The 20,235-nt window shown below is 45.2% G+C and overlaps 3 non-coding genes across 3 annotated transcripts; all 3 read right to left on the reverse strand.

Moving 5' to 3' along the window:
* Nucleotides 1-586: 586 nt before the first annotated feature.
* TRNAS-AGA (transfer RNA serine (anticodon AGA)) lies at nucleotides 587-668 on the reverse strand. Its single transcript has one exon. It is a non-coding gene; the product is annotated as a tRNA-Ser (tRNA).
* Nucleotides 669-13,233: 12,565 nt separating this feature from the next.
* On the reverse strand, nucleotides 13,234-13,315 carry TRNAS-AGA (transfer RNA serine (anticodon AGA)). The gene has a single exon. It is a non-coding gene; the product is annotated as a tRNA-Ser (tRNA).
* Nucleotides 13,316-17,754: 4,439 nt separating this feature from the next.
* Nucleotides 17,755-17,826, reverse strand: TRNAH-GUG (transfer RNA histidin (anticodon GUG)). Its single transcript has one exon. It is a non-coding gene; the product is annotated as a tRNA-His (tRNA).
* Nucleotides 17,827-20,235: the final 2,409 nt, after the last annotated feature.

The following is a 20,235-nucleotide window of genomic DNA, read 5'->3' on the forward strand; positions in this document are numbered from 1 at the left end:
CCACCAACCGCAGAGAAAGAGAGAAAGAGGGAAAAGACAGTATGAGGTGTGGAGAAAACAGCAGCAGGTACAAGGAGCTCAAATGAGATTAATGGCGCCTAAATAGAGCACGTAAAGGAACAGTTACAAATCTAAGAAAAGGGAAAGAAAAGACTAGGAAAAAACACAGAAAGAGCTTGTAGATGAAATTCTCTTCCAGGAACAGCAGGTTAAGAGAAATTACACAGGGAGCAGTTAAGCTTGTAACACTGGGGAGAATAGAAAAGAAAATGCAGTTTTATGAAGTGTGTTTGCCTAATCCAGCTAGCACTTTTATTTTATTTCTCTATTTGCTTCTTTTATTGGTAAAGTAAGTTTCAAGTGCATGCACAGGTATGACCGAGAGAGCCAGGATATAATAATTTGAAGCGTTTGCACCAGCGCTAATGAAGGACGAGAGTTATAGCAAAGATATGAAAGGGGGAGCGATAATAAATATGTGATATGGCAATAGTGACGACAAAATAAGCCACCTATTTATAAAACTGACATGGAAGAAATACTAAAGGTTAACTTCTGAAATTTTAGCCGATGTTAAAAAGATTCTCGTTGTCGGCAGGATTCGAACCTGCGCGGGGAGACCCCAATGGATTTCTAGTCCATCGCCTTAACCACTCGGCCACTACAACTGACTGTAAGGTGAGTGCACATAATCTGTATGCAAGTTTTCAAGGTGTCCCACAGCAAATTCCTGATATTCTGCAATGCACTTTTTAAAAATAATGTTTTTTTCAGCAGGCACATTCTCTCCTAAAAACAAAAATTGCATGCGTATATCTCTACTTTGGAATACCATAGGCTTGCATGCATACTCTCATAGGACACTCAAGTTTTTTGGACCCTATTGCACTCTGTTTTCGTGCTGCTTTTAGTATATGGCCCATATTACAGAAGTCTACCATCTTTGAGTATTTGAGGCTCCTTTGTAAGTGCTTTATATTTTTTCCTTGAAGAGCTATATAATAAAGGGGTCCGGGAAGGATTGCCTTTATGGAAGATAAAAGAAGGCCCACTTGTCTCACCAAATGCTGTAGAGAAACCTGATGTTTTACTCATGTTATCCTTAGTTCCTTTTTGTTAGACCTTGCATTCTTAAGGTGGTCCCAACCCCACCTTATTGCTTTTAACCTCCGCATTTTGCTGTATCTTTTTGTTGGCCTTAGGACTCTGATCACTTTATCGCTACTAATCAGTGCTGAAGTGCACGTGCTTCTTCCCTAATCATGTGTATAATTGGAGTATACCTGACTGACAGATTTAATTTACTTGAAAGCCCCTTGTAAAGTGGTATACCATATACCCAGGGACTGATTGTGCCGCCCAAAGAAATAGCATTTCAAACCTGTCTCAAGCCTGCTACTGCAGTGCCTGTGCTGCAGTGTACTGCCACTACGACTTGGCATTTAAAACTACTTGCCAAGCCTTAAACTTCAATTTTATTACATATCAGTAACCCCTAAGGTAGGCCCTAGGTAGTTCTAGGGGCATCGTGCTATGTAAGTAAAAGGTAAGACATGTACTGTGGTAGTTTGTATGTCCTAGTAGTATCAAACAGTCTATTGCATTTTTCACTACTGTGAGGTCTGCCCCTCTCATAGGTTAGCATTGGGTATTCCCTTATACTTTTTGGGGGGTAATTCCATATCAGAGAGGAGAAGCTTTATTTATTTATTGATAAATCCTATCTACTGGTGAGGTTGGATTTAATCTTACTATTGTATAAATGCCATTTTTAGAGAGTGAGCATTTCTCTGCACTTACTGCTCTATTTGCATGAAAACCTGTCTTCAATTGACGTCTGGATTGGGCTGCGAGACAGCTACATATGTGCATTCCCTGTAGACAGCCACAACACAGGTCACTCAACTGCAACTGCATTCATCTGCATTCTGATTGGCCTGGGGGAGAGCTCCGCTCCCCTTACCGCAAATATGTTCAAGAACGATAATTTATGTCAGTAAGTACAGTATACCTACATCTTATAATCATGTGTGTTTAAATAATTTGTCGTTAGATCGTTTAAATATTGAAAAGGATCTGTTTTTAATAGACATTTTACAAAAACAACTGGTACATTTGGGAATTCTGTAAAGGAAAAACCCAACTGCCGTGACATTGCCAACCACAATGCCGTGACTCGGATTCGAACCTTGGTTGCTGCGGCCACAACGCAGAGTACTAACCACTATACGATCACGGCGAGCTACTTGGGCTCAATAACGTACAGTGACATGAAGAAATTATAATTCGGAACACTCAGGGCTACTCCTGTGATAGGCTGAATGTGTTCATTGCTTCCTCATTCCTTATACAAAGGCTTTATCTCCTCAGTGGTTGATAGGCTGAAACCGTTTCCTGGCCGCCTGCTTGTGAACTGGCAGGAGTCAAAGATCACACATACACTGGTGGGCCTGTGATGGGACACCAATGCAGAGAAACACACCTGGCGCAGATATTCTATTCTGTTTATTAGACCTGCATCTCCCCTGTACCTCCTCAAGCCATCTGTATGTGAAGCAAGAAAGAGTTAAGGAACGGTCCATCTACACTTTTATTGGGAGGATGCTGCCGTGAGCTCCTCCCAGCTAATCACACAAACAGCAGTAAAGCAAGATAACTACACAGTTAGGGGGGTCTGCATGGTTAGGTTTTTGAGGAATTATTGAAACTGACCTCAGTGACCCATAATCAGAGCCGTTGCTAATGACTGCATGCCTAATTATGATGAAGCAAGCACCATGGCTCGTAGGGGCCCCACAACACACTTTTCTTAGCTCATTGAATTAAAGTATAAACTTCTGCCATGTGTGAGTGGTAAAGGCTTGTTAATTTTGTTGCTTTTCAAATTCACGTCTGACAACAAGACAAAGGAACATTGGGACATCAGACGCTTTGGAAAGTAGCCACCAACCGCAGAGAAAGAGAGAAAGAGGGAAAAGACAGTATGAGGTGTGCAGAAAACAGCAGCAGGTACAAGGAGCTCAAATGAGATTAATGGCGCCTAAATAGAGCACGTAAAGGAACAGTTACAAATCTAAGAAAAGGGAAAGAAAAGACTAGGAAAAAACACAGAAAGAGATTGTAGATGAAATTCTCTTCCAGGAACAGCAGGTTAAGAGAAATTACACAGGGAGCAGTTAAGCTTGTAACACGGGGGAGAATAGAAAAGAAAATGCAGTTTTATGAAGTGTGTTTGCCTAATACAGCTAGCACTTTTATTTTATTTCTCTATTTGCTTCTTTTATTGGTAAAGTAAGTTTCAAGTGCATGCACAGGTATGACCGAGAGAGCCAGGGTATAATAATTTGAAGCGTTTGCACCAGCGCTAATGAAGGACGAGAGTTATAGCAAAGATATGAAAGGGGGAGCGATAATAAATATGTGATATGGCAATAGTGACACCAAACTAAGCCACCTATTTATAAAACTGACATGGAAGAAATACTAAAGGTTAACTTCTGAAATTGTAGCCGATGTTAAAAAGATTCTCGTTGTCGGGAGGATTCGAACCTGCGCGGGAGACCCCACTGGATTTCTAGTCCATCGCCTTAACCACTCTGCCACAATAACTGACTGTGAGGCGTGTGCACATAATCTGTATGCAAGTTTTCAAGGTGTCCCACAGCAAATTCCTGATATTCTGCAATGCACTTTTTAAAAAAAAATCTTTATTAATAGGAAGGAATAGTGGTTAGCCAGCATCATACAATCATATGTTATTGGTTACAGTTTGTACATTTAACTTTTCGTACGTGACAAGTAACATCACTTTAGCAAGGACTGTGCTGCATTAAACCTTTGAAGACTCGTAGATACGTTATCTGGTGGTCCATTCCCATGTACCGTAGTCTTCTATTACCCCCCCCTTCGTGTACGATTCAACGGTAGCCTCATTTTTTATAGTACAGAAACAACAAACATCCCTCCCCCCCCCAAACCATGTGTCATCATTGCCATTGTGTCTCCACCCACTTCCCGTACCAGCATTTTTCTCAGCGTGTACGTCGGTACATAGCCAGGTCAAAGCCAACAACATCGTACTGTTGTTTTGCTGAGGTTGACATCCCCTATCCGCTTTGCTACTCCTCCTCCCCCTCTGAGTCCAGGTCGTCTCCCTCCGGTAAGGGGTCGCAGATTTCTCCTCTGTATATATTCCACGCCGCCCAGACTTTGTTCCACTTGCGGGGCGCCGCGCATAGGACATACACTGCCCTTTCTGTTACCATCAGGATGTCCATGTTCTTAGCCCACCTGCTTGCGGTGGGTAGTTCTGGTGCGCCCCACTTCTGTGCTATATCCCGCTTGGCCACTGTCATAGCCAAAGTTGCCCAAATCAGTTCATATCTACCCAGGTCATTGGGGTCCCAGATGTTCAAAAGGCATTTGCATGGTTCAGGTAGTATAGAAAGTTTAAGGGCCTGTGAGATCGAGCGCATTATCTGTCTCCAGAATTCTCGTATTTGTGGGCATTCCCATAATGTGTGAAGCAGTGTCCCCTCTTCCCCGCAGCCTCTCAAACAAAAGGGTTTTCGGCGCTCTCAGTATTTTATGCAGCAGTGTCCTGGTGTAGTAGATGCGGTGCAGGATTTTAAGTTGCACCAGTCTGAGCTTACTTGAGATTTCAACCTCTCTCGGGGAGGCCAGCGCCTCATTCCACTCAAATTCATCTGTCTCACCTATTTCCCCCTCCCACCTTTCTTTAGGTTTCAGCATTGGGTCTTTGAGATTATTGATCAGTTTTTTGTACGTGAGGGAGGTAGCGCTTTGGATCATGAATTCCGTTAGCAGTCTATCTTCTAACGGGGAGGAGTCCGGCAGAGTGGTACCTGCAGGAATTGCCCGTAGTAATGCATGCCTAATTTGTACATATCTGAATGTTTCTGTGGGTCCGAGGTTATATTGCTGTTGTGGGTGTGGAAATGATACTACTGTGTCATTATCCCAGAGGTCCCCTACCGTGGAAATGCCTATGGAGTCCCACCGCTCAAAACCCTTATAGCCTCTGAGGTTTCCCAATGTCTTTGTGTCCCATAATGGTGTCATTTTGGTGATTCGATCTGCCCATCCCAATCGGGCCTGTGCCATGTGCCATAGGGTCGCCGTGTGTTTGGTCGGACCGAGTAGGCTCTTAAGTTGTGACTTATTGTAGAGCACAGACAGCATACAGTCCGTCCCAAGCTGAGACCAATCCGCCCGATAGGCCGGGTCCTCTTTTGGGGCGTGAATCCAATAGTTTATTATTTTAAGCTGGGCCGCCCAGTAATATAGTTGAATGTTGGGGAGCGCTATTCCCCCCTCATACCAGCTTTTAACCAACTTGTCGTAGGCTATACGTGCCGGGCCAGTATCCCAGAGCAAGGTAGTGACCAGCGCCACGATCTGCTTGAAGTATCGCGGTGGCACTAGGTGCGGGTATTTTCTAGGACATAGAGGAGCCTCGGGAGCGCCATCATTTTGTATAACGCTGCCCTACCCAGTAGGGTCAGGGGCAGGGCCGCCCAATGCTTAACGTCCGCCCGTAGGCGATCCATAGGCGGTTTTAAGTTACTGGCAAAAAAGTCTGCTTCCTTGCTCGTGATGACAATACCAAAGTATTTGAAGGAGGTCGTCGTCGTAAGCAGAGGACAGTCATCTTGCAACCTCGGCGCCGGGCCTTTTAGTGTATACATGACAGATTTCAACCAATTTAGGGTGTAGCCCGATGTGCGTCCGTGGGTGTTACAGAGGTCTAGCAGGGCCGGGACGCCGGTGTCAGGTGCAGTCATGTAAATGAGCATGTCGTCGGCGTATAATGAGACTTTGTCCTCCCATCCCTCCTCCCATTTAATGCCTGCAAACAAGGGCGTAGACCTGATCTGAATTGCCAGGGTTTCAAGCACTAGCGCGAAGAGCAAGGGAGACAAGGGGCAACCCTGTCTAGTCCCCCTGCCTAATAGGAACCTCGGTGATATGTGGCCGTTGACCACCACCTGCGCGACGGGCTTCGTATAAAGCAGCCGTATCCACGCTATATATTTCGGCCCAAATCCCATACGTTCGAGCACCATGAAGAGATACTCCCACTCTACGAGGTCGAACGCCATTTTAGCGTCGAGAGAGAGAATCACAGCCTGTTCCGAGAGGAGGTGTGCACGGGCCATCACACCATGTACTCTCCGGAGATTCATCGCAGTGCTCCGGTGAGGCATAAAGCCCGACTGGTCAGGGTGGATCAGGGTACTGAAGTGGGGCAGCAAACGGGTGGCTAGAAGCTTAGCTAATATCTTGGCCTCAATATTCAGTAATGATATCGGGCGATACGAGGTACACTCAGTCGGGGTTTCCCCGGTTTGGGCATCGCCACAATCGTGGCCGTGCGTTGATCCAGCGGCAACTCTGCTCTATCCCTGCTTTCCAAATACATGGCCAGCAGTGGGGCACTGAGTTCCGGAGCCATGGACTTGTACCATTCCACGGGTATCCCTTTCGGGCCCAGTGCTTTTCCAGACTGTAACGCCTGGATCGCCAGCTGAATTTCCTCCTCCGTCGGGTCTACTTCTAGGGTACCCCTGTCCTCCTGTGTAATGCTGGGGATGGCAATATCCGCTAGTGTTGCTGCTGCCATTTGCTGTGTGACCATCCGGTCTGGTGTATATATTGTTTGATAATGTTGTGCCAATGCGCAAACTATGTCCTCTGGGTGTGTCAGTGTCCGCCCATCCTCCGTGTGTAGTCTCTGAATACCTCTCGCTCCACTCCCCCTCTTATCTAGCCATGCCAGCATTCGACCCGCTTTGTCTCCCACATCATATATTCTGTGTTTAGTGTTTGCGACGTACCCCTTCTCTGTCGTTTTAAGGTGAGCCAGGTATTGTTGTTGCCGAACCATGAGGGTGTGTGTCGTGGTCGGGGAGGGGTCTGTCATGTGTGCATTGTTAGCCGTGTTGAGTGCCAGTTCTAAGTCTGTGAGTTCCTTCCGGGAATCCCGTTTGTGCCCCGTTATTGTTGCAATGGCCGCCCCCCGGAGGACTGTTTTGTACGCCTCCCACAAGATGGATGGGGATACCACCGTGCCTGTATTTTCAGCAAAATACTGCGTCGTCACAAGTTTGAGTTTCTTCCGAATCTTGGGGATTTTTAAAAAGTTGGGGTAAATTGGGTAGATCCGTGCACATTTTTTTCCCCCGGTGGTAAGCGATAGAACAATTGGAGAATGATCAGAGATTCCCCTGGGCAGGACGTCCACCTTATCAACCATTTCAGCCCCAACCCCAGGGCCATGAAGTAGTCTATACGGGATAAACTATTATGTACAGCTGAGTAATAAGTGTATTGAGTAGCCTCGGTATGCAATTGTCGCCAGATGTCTACAAGGCCCAGGGCTTCTACAAAATCCGAGAGTGGTGCAGTTCCTCGTGGTCAGGCCCTAGAGGGAAAGGTGTCCTTAAATGGATCCATGATTGCATTAAAGTCCCCCCCAACAATCGTATCCCCCTCGGGGAGGTCAAGGAGGAATTTGCCTAGTGCAGGTAGGGCCACGGAGTGTAGTGCTGGGGGGATAAATACCGATATTACATTAAGAGATCTGCCCTCCCATTGACCATGAACTGCAGCAAAACGACCCTGGTCGTCCGCCACGCGACGTGTTATGATAAAGGGGGATGATTTTTTCACCAGTATTCCCGTTCCCCTGGAGCCGGTAGTGAATTCTGCGTGTATTGCCATGGTATAGCCGCGCCTATCAAGTGCTTTGCAGGTGGACCCCGTGAGGTGGGTTTCCTGTAGGAGGACCAAATCCGGGCTATGTCGCGTTATGGCCTGCAGTACCAAGCCTCGTTTAATTTTGTCGCCCAGGCCTCTGACATTCCAGGTTAGCATGCGCAGTGGGGGTATCCCCGTAGTTACAGGGGAGCCCTCAGCGGGCGTTTTGTTAAGTGGCCTGGCCATTGAGTCGGTGAGAGAGCCTTGCACTCAGCGTGTCCTTAGGACTAACACATGTGTCGCTTCGTGCCATGCTGTGTAGGAGACATACAAATGTCGGGGTGGCAGTACAATGTAAGTGCTGAATGATGACTATGAACAAAAACATGAATTCTAACAAGAAAACTTCAGTTCCATCCCCCCACCCTGCTACCCTGCTCCACGGACCAACCCCCGCCCGTTTCCCCAACTTTGCAGAGTGCTTTAGTCCTTCCCCAGTCATCTTACTTGCTCGTGGGGTTGGTGAGTCCCTTACGGGCACTGCCTGTGCCCACCTTACATAGCCACGCCAGATCCATGGCCCTTGCGGCACATTCAGTCCCATACGAATATAGTCGGCTTCAGACCGGAGCCAATTGTCCAGAGTCCAGCGGGTCCCTTTCAAGATCTGATTCCGTTTCTTCCGCGCCTTCCTGACGGGGTGATTGGGAGTTCTGATTGCTCACTCTCTTTTCGGTACGATGTGTCGGCCGGTCTCGATGCGGGCGATGTCGCTGTCCCACTGGTCTCCAGCCCTCCAGCCATTCCTGTGCCACCTCCGGCGTGTCAAAAAACCAAGTCTTTCCTTCGGCCACAATTCGCAGTTTAGCGGGGAATAGCATGGAGTACGGCAATTCCCTATCCCGTAGTGCTTTTTTTACCTCCGTGAAGGACTTACGACGCCTGGCCACCTCTGCCGTGTAGTCTGGGAAGGTTGCATTTTGGATCCGCACCGGCGGTGAGGTTCTTGCCGCCTGTAGGATCGCATCCCTGTCCCTGAAATTGAAGAGCCGGGCCAGCACAGGCCTTGGTGCCGCTCCAGTCTTGGGCGGGCCTCCCGGGACTCTGTGTGCCCTCTCCACCGAGAAGAAGTGGGACAGGCCTTTGGGCTGCAGTTTGTTTTTGATGAGATCTTCCACATAGAGGTCCATGGCCCCCTTCCCCTCCATCTCTGGAAGTCCAAGGATGCGCACGTTGTTGCATCGCGAACGCCCTTCTGGGTCGTCCAGCTTGTCGTGTAGGAGCTTGGTTACTTTCTGCATTCTTTCCATGGCCACTTGTAGTTCCGAGGTGTCTTCCATAAGCGATTTCGTGACCACCTCTACCTGCGACACCCTCTCTGCCATTTTGTGAAAGTCCGCTCGCAGCAAGGAGACTTCAGAGGAGATGGCGCCCACTGTTGTTTTTACCTCTGAGAGTGTTTTCATAATGTCTTCCAGCGTTATTTTCTTCGTTCCTTCTGCGTCTTGAGTGTTACCCGTGGAGGTTCGCCCTACATTTTGAGGCTGACCTTGTTGTCCGTATGCAAATTTGTCTAATTTGGCCTGTGTGGATCCACTCCTAGTGCCTTTGCCCGCCATGGTGCTGGGGCTCGCGAAATTCAGAGTCTTGCCTTGTTTAGTCGCGATCAGCGCCTCGACCTGTTTCGCAGTTTGTAGGCACCAGCCAGGGAGCAGTAGGCTGGTGTGCGTTAGACAGAGTATCACCTTCCGCCCTCTGTGCAGGCCTCACTGGCCGTTGTGGTGATGCAGGAGAGTCCCGGCGGTTGCTGTATGAGTTTCAGGTTGAGTCGCTGTAGGTCGCACCCCGTGATCTGTGCTCTCGCCCCTCGATAATCCCACCTTGAGCAGGAACGGTCCCAGCGGCCTCCAGTTGAGGTCCTCTGGGCAAGCCTACCACACTCGGGTACTCCGGATGGCGCAGGGTCTGGTTCCGGGCAGCTGTACCCCATAGGCCATGCAGGCCTCAAGCTCACCCGCTCAGTGCACCGGATCTATGTCTCTACTATGCCAGGGCTGCTGATGCTACCGGGCAGTATGTGGGCCCGAGGCCCCTTCGCTAGTTCCTGCGTGGATCCTCAGTATGACGCCGTCCCCCGGGGGCACCGATGTCTCTCACCTCTGATCGGGGCTAATATGTGCTTCCACTTCGACCCTGCGGCCAAGCGAGGCGCGAAGATCGCCTCAACCGTTCCCCGCAGCCCGCCAGGCCCCCGAGGGGGGGGGGGAGTGTCGAGATCTCAGCCCCGCTCAGCGCGCCCAAGGCCAGATCGGCACGTTTCTGAGTGTTGCGCCAGTCCCGTACAGGGGGCGTGTTTGTACGTGTGCCGTAGGGCGATGCCACTAAATGTTCCAGGCAGGTTGTGTGTTGTCAGGCGGGTGCCGGGATGCGTCCACCCCTCCCGGCCGGCTTGGTCGCACTTCCGCCGGGGCCTGGGTGCTATGCAAGGCCGGTGCTGTTCTTCCGCTGGCAGGCCCAGACTTGTCGCCTGGAATTCGCTTGGCTCCGCTCCTCCGAATTGCTTGAAAGTCGGACCGGTGACACCGCTTCCGTCCCGGACCCGAACGCCGCCGCTTCAGGTGAGCAGGGTAGCGGATAAGTGTGTCGGATTTAGATTAAGGTCACAGTGCCCTCAGGAGCTCTCACGCTATGCGGCCGCCATGCTTGGCTGCTAGCCACGCCCCCCTGCAAAGCACTTTTTAAAAATAATGTTTTTTTCAGCAGGCACATTCTCTCCTAAAAACAAAAATTGCATGTGTATATCTCTAGTTTGGAATACCATAGGCTTGCATGCATACTCTCATGGGTCACTCAAGTTTTTAGGACCCTATTGCACTCTGTTTTCGTGCTGCTTTTAGTATATGGCCCATATTACAGAAGTCTACCATCTTTGAGTATTTGAGGCTCCTTTGTAAGTGCTTTATATTTTTTCCTTGAAGAGCTATATAATAAAGGGGTCCGGGAAAGATTGCATTTATGGAAGATAAAAGAAGGCCCACTTGTCTCACCAAATGCTGTAGAGAAACCTGATGTTTTACTCATGTTATCCTTAGTTCGTTTTTGTTAGACCTTGCATTCTTAAGGAGGTCCCAACCCCACCTTATTGCTTTTCACCTCCGCATTTTGCTGTATCTTTTTGTTGGCCTTAGGACTCTGATCACTTTGTCGCTACTAATCAGTGCTGAAGTGCACATGCTTCTTCCCTAATCATGTGTATAATTGGAGTATACCTGACTGACAGATTTAATTTACTTGAAAGCCCCTTGTAAAGTGGTATACCATATACCCAGGGACTGATTGTGCCGCCCAAAGAAGTAGCATTTCAAACATGTCTCAAGCCTGCTACTGCAGTGCCTGTGCTGCAGTGTACTGCCACTTCGACTTGGCATTTAAAACTACTTGCCAAGCCTTAAACTTCAATTTTATTACATATCAGTAACCCCTAAGGTAGGCCCTAGGTAGTCCTAGGGGCATCATGCTATGTAAGTAAAAGGTAAGACATGTACCTTGGTAGTTTGGATGTCCTAGTAGTATCAAACAGTCTATTACATTTTTCACTACTGTGAGGTCTGCCCCTCTCATAGGTTAGCATTGGGTATTCCCTTATACTTTTTGGGGGGTAATTCCATATCAGAGAGGAGAAGCTTTATTTATTTATTGATAAATCCTATCTACTGGTGAGGTTGGATTTAATCTTACTATTGAATAAATGCCATTTTTAGAGAGTGAGCATTTCTCTGCACTTACTGCTCTATTTGCATTGAAACCTGTCTTCAATTGACGTCTGGATTGGGCTGCGAGACAGCTGCATATGTGCATTCCCTGTAGACAGCCACAACACAGGTCACTCAACTGCAACTGCATTCATCTGCATTCTGATTGGCCTGGGGGAGAGCTCCACTCCCCTTACCGCAAATATGTTCAAGAACGATAATTTATGTCAGTAAGTACAGTATACCTACATCTTATAATCATGTGTGTTTAAATAATTTGTCGTTAGATCGTTTAAATATTGAAAAGGATCTGTTTTTAATAGACATTTTACAAAAACAACTGGTACATTTGGGAATTCTGTAAAGGAAAAACCCAACTGCCCTGACATTGCCAACCACAATGCCGTGACTCGGATACGAACCGAGGTTGCTGCGGCCACAACGCAGAGTACTAACCACTATACGATCACGGCGAGATACTTGGGCTCAATAACGTACAGTGACATGAAGAAATTATAATTCGGAACACTCATGGCTACTCCTGTGATAGGCTGAATGTGTTCATTGCTTCCTCATTCCTTATACAAAGGCTTTATCTCCTCAGTGGTTGATAGGCTGAAACCGTTTCCTGGCCGCCTGCTTGTGAACTGGCAGGAGTCAAAGATCACACATACACTGGTGGGCCTGTGATGGGACACCAATGCAGAGAAACACACCTGGCGCAGATATTCTATTCTGTTTATTAGACCTGCATCTCCCCTGTACCTCCTCAAGCCATCTGTATGTGAAGAAAGAAAGAGTTAAGGAACTGTCCATCTACACTTTTATTGGGAGGATGCTGCCGTGAGCTCCTCCCAGCTAATCACACAAACAGCAGTAAAGCAAGATAACTACACAGTTAGGGGGGACTGCATGGTTAGGTTTTTGAGGAATTTTTGAAACTGACCTCAGTGACCCATAATCAGAGCTGTGGCTAATGACTGCATGCCTAATTATGATGAAGCAAGCACCATGGCTCGTAGGGGCCCCACAACACACTTTTCTTAGCTCATTGAATTAAAGTATAAACTTCTGCCATGTGTGAGTGGTAAAGGCTTGTTAATTTTGTTGCTGTTCAAATTCACGTCTGACAACAAGACGAAGGAACATTGGGGCATCAGACGCTTTGGAAAGTAGCCACCAACCGCAGAGAAAGAGAGAAAGAGGGAAAAGACAGTATGAGGTGTGGAGAAAACAGCAGCAGGTACAAGGAGCTCAAATGAGATTAATGGCGCCTAAATAGAGCACGTAAAGGAACAGTTACAAATCTAAGAAAAGGGAAAGAAAAGACTAGGAAAAAACACAGAAAGAGCTTGTAGATGAAATTCTCTTCCAGGAACAGCAGGTTAAGAGAAATTACACAGGGAGCAGTTAAGCTTGTAACACGGGGGAGAATAGAAAAGAAAATGCAGTTTTATGAAGTGTGTTTGCCTAATACAGCTAGCACTTTTATTTTATTTCTCTATTTGCTTCTTTTATTGGTAAAGTAAGTTTCAAGTGCATGCACAGGTATGACCGAGAGAGCCAGGGTATAATAATTTGAAGGGTTTGCACCAGTGCTAATGAAGGACGAGAGTTATAGCAAAGATATGAAAGGGGAAGGGATAATAAATATGTGATATGGCAATAGTGACACCAAAATAAGCCACCTATTTATAAAACTGACATGGAAGAAATACTAAAGGTTAACTTCTGAAATTGTAGCCGATGTTAAAAAGATTCTTGTTGTCGGCAAGATTCGAACCTGCGCGGGGAGACCCCAATGGATTTCTAGTCCATCGCCTTAACCACTCGGCCACAACAACTGACTGTAAGGCGTGTGCAAATAATCGGTATGCAAGTTTTCAAGGTGTCCCACAGCAAATTCCTGATATTCTGCAATGCACTTTTTAAAAATAATGTTTTTTTCAGCAGGCACATTCTCTCCTAAAAACAAAAATTGCATGCGTATATCTCTAGTTTGGAATACCATAGGCTTGCATGCATACTCTCATGGGTCACTCACGTTTTTGGGACCCTATTGCACTCTGTTTTCGTGCTGCTTTTAGTATATGGCCCATATTACAGAAGTCTACCATCTTTGAGTATTTGAGGCTCCTTTGAAAGTGCTTTATATTTTTTCCTTGAAGAGCTATATAATAAAGGGGTCCGGGAAGATTGCATTTATGGAAGATAAAAGAAGGCCCACTTGTCTCACCAAATGCTGTAGAGAAACCTGATGTTTTACTCATGTTATCCTTAGTTCGTTTTTGTTAGACCTTGCATTCTTAAGGTGGTCCCAACCCCACCTTATTGCTTTTCACCTCCGCATTTTGCTGTATCTTTTTGTTGGCCTTAGGACTCTGATCACTTTATCGCTACTAATCAGTGCTGAAGTGCACGTGCTTCTTCCCTAATCATGTGTATAATTGGAGAATACCTGACTGACAGATTTAATTTACTTGAAACCCCCTTGTAAAGTGGTATACCATATACCCAGGGACTGATTGTGCCGCCCAAAGAAATAGCATTTCAAACCTGTCTCAAGCCTGCTACTGCAGTGCCTGTGCTGCAGTGTACTGCCACTATGACTTGGCATTTAAAACTACTTGCCAAGCCTTAAACTCCAATTTTATTACATATCAGTAACCCTTAAGGTAGGCCCTAGGTAGTCCTAGGGGCATCATGCTATGTAAGTAAAAGGTAAGACATGTACTGTGGTAGTTTGTATGTCCTAGTAGTATCAAACAGTCTATTACATTTTTCACTACTGTGAGGTCTGCCCCTCTCATAGGTTAGCATTGGGTATTCCCTTATACTTTTTGGGGGGTAATTCCATATCAGAGAGGAGAAGCTTTATTTATTTATTGATAAATCCTATCTACTGGTGAGGTTGGATTTAATCTTACTATTGTATAAATGCCATTTTTAGAGAGTGAGCATTTCTCTGCACTTACTGCTCTATTTGCATCAAAACCTGTCTTCAATTGACGTCTGGATTGGGCTGCGAGACAGCTACATATGTGCATTCCCTGTAGACAGCCACAACACAGGTCACTCAACTGCAACTGCATTCATCTGCATTCTGATTGGCCTGGGGGAGAGCTCCGCTCCCCTTACCGCAAATATGTTCAAGAACGATAATTTATGTCAGTAAGTACAGTATACCTACATCTTATAATCATGTGTGTTTAAATAATTTGTCGTTAGATCGTTTAAATATTGAAAAGGATCTGTTTTTAATATACATTTTACAAAAACAACTGGTACATTTGGGAATTCTGTAAAGGAAAAACCCAACTACCGTGACTTTGCCAACCACAATGCTGTGACTCGGATTCGAACCGAGGTTGCTGCGGCCACAACGCAGAGTACTAACCACTATACGATCACGGCGAGCTACTTGGGCTCAATAACGTACAGTGACATGAAGAAATTATAATTCGGAACACTCAGGGCTACTCCTGTGATAGGCTGAATGTGTTCATTGCTTCCTCATTCCTTATACAAAGGCTTTATCTCCTCAGTGGTTGATAGGCTGAAACCGTTTCCTGGCCGCCTGCTTGTGAACTGGCAGGAGTCAAAGATCACACATACACTGGTGGGCCTGTGATGGGACACCAATGCAGAGAAACACACCTGGTGCAGATATTCTATTCTGTTTATTAGACCTGCATCTCCCCTGTACCTCCTCAAGCCATCTGTATGTGAAGCAAGAAAGAGCTAAGGAACGGTCCATCTACACTTTTATTGGGAGGATGCTGCCGTGAGCTCCTCCCAGCTAATCACACAAACAGCAGTAAAGCAAGATAACTACACAGTTAGGGGGGACTGCATGGTTAGGTTTTTGAGGAATTATTGAAACTGACCTCAGTGACCAATAATCAGAGCTGTGGCTAATGACTGCATGCCTAATTATGATGAAGCAAGCACCATGGCTCGTAGGGGCCCCACAACACACTTTTCTTAGCTCATTGAATTAAAGTATAAACTCCTACCATGTGTGAGTGGTAAAGGCTTGTTAATTTTGTTGCTTTTCAAATTCACGTCTGACAACAAGACGAAGGAACATTGGGGCATTAGACGCTTTGGAAAGTAGCCACCAACCGCAGAGAAAGAGAGAAAGAGGAAAAAGGCAGTATGAGGTGTGGAGAAAACAGCAGCAGGTACAAGGAGCTCAAATGAGATTAATGGCGCCTAAATAGAGCACGTAAAGGAACAGTTACAAATCTAAGAAAAGGGAAAGAAAAGACTAGGAAAAAACACAGAAAGAGCTTGTAGATGAAATTCTCTTCCAGGAACAGCAGGTTAAGAGAAATTACACAGGGAGCAGTTAAGCTTGTAACACGGGGGAGAATAGAAAAGAAAATGCAGTTTTATGAAGTGTGTTTGCCTAATCCAGCTAGCACTTTTATTTTATTTCTCTATTTGCTTCTTTTATTGGTAAAGTAAGTTTCAAGTGCATGCACAGGTATGACCGAGAGAGCCAGGGTATAATAATTTAAAGCGTTTGCACCAGCGCTAATGAAGGACAAGAGTTATAGCAAAGATATGAAAGGGGGAGCGATAATAAATATGTGATATGGCAATAGTGACACCAAAATAAGCCAAATATTTATAAAACTGACATGGAATAATTACTAAAGGTTAACTTCTGAAATTGTAGCCGATGTTGAAAAGATTCTCGTTGTCGGCAGGATTCGAACCTGCACGGTGGGACCCCAATGGATTTCTAGTCCATCGCCTTAACCACTCGGCCACAACAACTGACTGTAAGGTGTGTGCACATAATCTGTATGCAAGTTTTCAAGGTGTCCCACAGCAAATTCCTGATATTCTGCAATGCACTTTTTAAAAATAATGTTTTTTTCAGCAGGCACATTCTCTCCTAAAAACAAAAATTGCAGGCGTATATCTCTAGTTTGGATTACCATTATCTTGCATGCATACTCTCATGGGTCACTCAAGTTTTTTGGACCCTATTGCACTCTGTTTTCATGCTGCTTTTAGTATATGGCCCATATTACAGAAGTCTACCATCTTTGAGTATTTGAGGCTCCTTTGTAAGTGCTTTATATTTTTTCCTTGAAGAGCTATATAATAAAGGGGTCCGTGAAAGATTGCATTAATGGAAGATAAAAGAAGGCCCACTTGTCTCACCAAATGCTGTAGAGAAACCTGATGTTTTACTCATGTTATCCTTAGTTCGTTTTTGTTAGACCTTGCATTCTTAAGGTGGTCCCAACCCCACCTTATTGCTTTTCACCTCCGCATTTTGCTGTATCTTTTTGTTGGCCTTAGGACTCTGATCACTTTATCGCTACTAATCAGTGCTGAAGTGCACGTGCTTCTTCCCTAATCATGTGTATAATTGGAGTATACCTGACTGACAGATTTAATTTACTTGAAAGCCCCTTGCAAAGTGGTATACCATATACCCAGGGACTGATTGTGCCGCCCAAAGAAATAGCATTTCAAACCATCTCAAGCCTGCTACTGCAGTGCCTGTGCTGCAGTGTACTGCCACTTCGACTTGGCATTTAAAACTACTTGCCAAGCCTTAAACACCAATTTTATTACATATCTGTAACCCCTAAGGTAGGCCCTAGGTAGTCCTAGGGGCATCATGCTATGTACGTAAAAGGGAAGACATGTACTGTGGTAGTTTGTATGTCCTAGTAGTATCAAACAGTCTATTAAATGTTTCACTACTGTGAGGTCTGCCCCTCTCATAGGTTAGCATTGGGTATTCCCTTATACATTTTGGGGGGTAATTCCATATCAGAGAGGAGAAGCTTTATTTATTTATTGATAAATCCTATCTACTGGTGAGGTTGGATTTAATCTTATTATTTTATAAATGCCATTTTTAGAGAGTGAGCATTTCTCTGCACTTACTGCTCTATTTGCATGAAAACCTGTCTTCAATTGACGTCTGAATTGGGCTGCGAGACAGCTACATATGTGCATTCCCTGTAGACAGCCACAACACAGGTCACTCAACTGCAACTGCATTCATCTGCATTCTGATTGGCCTGGGGGAGAGCTCCGCTCCCCTTACCGCAAATATGTACAAGAACGATAATTTATGTCAGTAAGTACAGTATACCTACATCTTATAATCATGTGTGTTTAAATAATTTATCGTTAGATCATTTAAATATTGAAAAGGATCTGTTTTTAATATACATTTTACAAAAACAACTGGTACATTTGGGAATTCTGTAAAGGAAAAACCCAACTGCCGTGACATTGCCAACCACAATGCCGTGACTCGGATTCGAACCGAGGTTGCTGCGGCCACAACGCAGAGTACTAACCACTATACGATCACGGCGAGCTACTTGGGCTCAATAACGTACAGTGACATGAAGAAATTATAATTCGGAACACTCAGGGCTACTCCTGTGATAGGCTGAATGTGTTCATTGCTTCCTCATTCCTTATACAAAGGCTTTATCTCCTCAGTGGTTGATAGGCTGAAACCGTTTCCTGGCCGCCTGCTTGTGAACTGGCAGGAGTCAAAGATCACACATACACTGGTGGGCCTGTGATCGGACACCAATGCAGAGAAACACACCTGGCGCAGATATTCTATTCTGTTTATTAGACCTGCATCTCCCCTGTACCTCCTCAAGCCATCTGTATGTGAAGCAAGAAAGAGTTAAGGAACGGTCCATCTACACTTTTATTGGGAGGATGCTGCCGTGAGCTCCTCCCAGCTAATCACACAAACAGCAGTAAAGCAAGATAACTACACAGTTAGGGGGGACTGCATGGTTAGGTTTTTGAGGAATTATTGAAACTGACCTCAGTGACCCATGATCAGAGCTGTGGCTAATGACTGCATGCCTAATTATGATGAAGCAAGCACCAGGGCTCGTAGGGGCCCCACAACACACTTTTCTTAGCTCATTGAATTAAAGTATAAACTTCTACCATGTGTGAGTGGTAAAGGCTTGTTAATTTTGTTGCTTTTCAAATTCACGTCTGACAACAAGACGAAGGAACATTGGGGCATCAGACGCTTTGGAAAGTAGCCACCAACCGCAGAGTAAGAGAGAAAGAGGAAAAAGGCAGTATGAGGTGTGGAGAAAACAGCAGCAGGTACAAGGAGCTCAAATGAGATTAATGGCGCCTAAATAGAGCACGTAAAGGAACAGTTACAAATCTAAGAAAAGGGAAAGAAAAGACTAGGAAAAAACACAGAAAGAGCTTGTAGATGAAATTCTCTTCCAGGAACAGCAGGTTAAGAGAAATTACACAGGGAGCAGTTAAGCTTGTAACACGGGGGAGAATAGAAAAGAAAATGTAGTTTTATGAAGTGTGTTTGCCTAATCCAGCTAGCACTTTTATTTTATTTCTCTATTTGCTTCTTTTATTGGTAAAGTAAGTTTCAAGTGCATGCACAGGTATGACCGAGAGAGCCAGGGTATAATAATTTGAAGCGTTTGCACCAGCGCTAATGAAGGACAAGAGTTATAGCAAAGATATGAAAGGGGGAGCGATAATAAATATGTGATATGGCAATAGTGACACCAAAATAAGCCACCTATTTATAAAACTGACATGGAAGAAATACTAAAGGTTAACTTCTGAAATTGTAGCTGATGTTAAAAAGATTCTCGTTGTCGGCAGGATTCGAACCTGCGCGGTGGGACCCCAATGGATTTCTAGTCCATCGCCTTAACCACTCGGCCACAACAAGTGACTGTAAGGTGTGTGCACATAATCTGTATGCAAGTTTTCAAGGTGTCCCACAGCAAATTCCTGATATTCTGCAATGCACTTTTTTAAAATAATGTTTTTTTCAGCAGGCACATTCTCTCCTAAAAACAAAAATTGCAGGCGTGTATCTCTAGTTTGGATTACCATAATCTTGCATGCATACTCTCATGGGTCACTCAAGTTTTTTGGACCCTATTGCACTCTGTTTTCGTGCTGCTTTTAGTATATGGCCCATATTACAGAAGTCTACCATCTTTGAGTATTTCAGGCTCCTTTGTAAGTGCTTTATATTTTTTCCTTGAAGAGCTATATAATAAAGGGGTCCGGGAAAGATTGCATTTATGGAAGATAAAAGAAGGCCCACTTGTCTCACCAAATGCTGTAGAGAAACCTGATGTTTTACTCATGTTATCCTTAGTTCGTTTTTGTTAGACCTTGCATTCTTAAGGTGGTCCCAACCCCACCTTATTGCTTTTCACCTCCGCATTTTGCTGTATCTTTTTGTTGGCCTTAGGACTCTGATCACTTTATCGCTACTAATCAGTGCTGAAGTGCACGTGCTTCTTCCCTAATCATGTGTATAATTGGAGTATACCTGACTGACAGATTTAATTTACTTGAAAGCCCCTTGTAAAGTGGTATACCATATACCCGGGGACTGATTGTGCCGCCCAAAGAAATAGCATTTCAAACCTGTCTCAAGCCTGCTACTGCAGTGCCTGTGCTGCAGTGTACTGCCACTTCGACTTGGCATTTAAAACTACTTGCCAAGCCTTAAACTCCAATTTTATTACATATCAGTAACCCTTAAGGTAGGCCCTAGGTAGTCCTCGGGGCATCATGCTATGTAAGTAAAAGGTAAGACATGTACTGTGGTAGTTTGTATGTCCTAGAAGTATCAAACAGTCTATTACATTTTTCACTACTGTGAGGTCTGCCCCTCTCATAGGTTAGCATTGGGTATTCCCTTATACTTTTTGGGGGGTAATTCCATATCAGAGAGGAGAAGCTTTATTTA

This window comes from Lissotriton vulgaris, chromosome 1_1 (assembly GCF_964263255.1).
Source record: "Lissotriton vulgaris chromosome 1_1, aLisVul1.2, whole genome shotgun sequence".
In the NCBI taxonomy this organism is placed as follows: Eukaryota; Metazoa; Chordata; class Amphibia; order Caudata; family Salamandridae; genus Lissotriton; species Lissotriton vulgaris.